Consider the following 1,203-nt stretch of genomic DNA (forward strand, 5'->3'; position numbering starts at 1 on the left):
TTAAAGGTGTGATGGGATTGTCCTGTGCTGGCAACCTCTGACAGGTTGCAACCCTAAAGATAAACAGATTCTTTCGAGCAAATAAGGAGTACATGCAAAGCTGGGCAGTGAGCGGGGCGGGCAATGCTCCCCTGCCCAAACACAGCGGCCTCGGGACAGCCGGAGCACCCCGAGCTCGAGGGGCTCGTTCTGCTCCAGGCACAGAACAAACATCCCCAGGCACAGGGAGCAGGATGTCTGTTCCCAGTCAGGCTTTCAGTCAAGCTTAACCAGCACATGAAAGCTCCAGGCATTTATTCAAATGATAAAAGCAAAGCCAGCACACACAGAGTGAGGTTTCTCGTGGGGATTAGTAACAAACTCCCAGGTAAGCAAAGGAACGGCCTCAGCTGAGCTGCTCCATGGTGCAGTTCATCCAAGCCATGCTTGGGCTGGCTGTCCTGAGCAGCAAGGCCTCCCCTGGGAGCTCAGATCCACCTTGGACAAGTGTGCAGGTGCTCAGCAAAGTGAAACCTTCCTGTGCCCCCATCCTGATACACAGTGTCAGCGATTTCCTTAGGGATTGTGAGAAAATAAAACCCAAACCAACCTTCCTTCCTTCAAACTCCCCCTCCTGCCTTCCCGAGCCACTCAGGAGATGGAAGGTCTGACCCCTCAGGACTGGGCTGTTTGAAGTGTGAAGTATCACCCTGTCCTGCACCAGGCTCCGAGGGAAGGGCTGGGATGTGGATCAGCCACCCCAGGAGCACCTGGTGCAGGTGTGGCATCGCTGTGTGCTGGTGCCCCTCAGACCCATGGAGATCCCTCAGAGCATCCCACTCCTCCTCAGAGCCGTCCTGGAGAAGTGACCTGACCTTGACACAAGGGAATGTGGAGTCCCCTCCCTCCCCCTGCCTCACAACCACCCCCAGAGCCTCTCCCCACCCTCACCCCTACCCAGGGACTCGACAGGTGGTTTGATAACCTCAGTATGCACTGAATTGGGGCTGGCTTCACAGCAATTTGGATGAAGTTAGGGTTGGAGCTGGGTTTAAGGGTGTTGTGCCTGAGTGTCTGGAAACACTCTGGGAATGGAGCAAACCAGGTGCATTTAACTACAAGGTGACAGACTCAGAAGTTTTGCAGCTTCAATAAAACTCTCGACAGCTACAGAGCTTTTTTTTTTTTTTTTTTTCTGTGTTAATTTAATCATACAAATATTCA

Source organism: Agelaius tricolor, unplaced genomic scaffold (assembly GCF_023055355.1).
Source record: "Agelaius tricolor isolate 1412-34295 unplaced genomic scaffold, bAgeTri1.0.p SCAF_30, whole genome shotgun sequence".
In the NCBI taxonomy this organism is placed as follows: Eukaryota; Metazoa; Chordata; class Aves; order Passeriformes; family Icteridae; genus Agelaius; species Agelaius tricolor.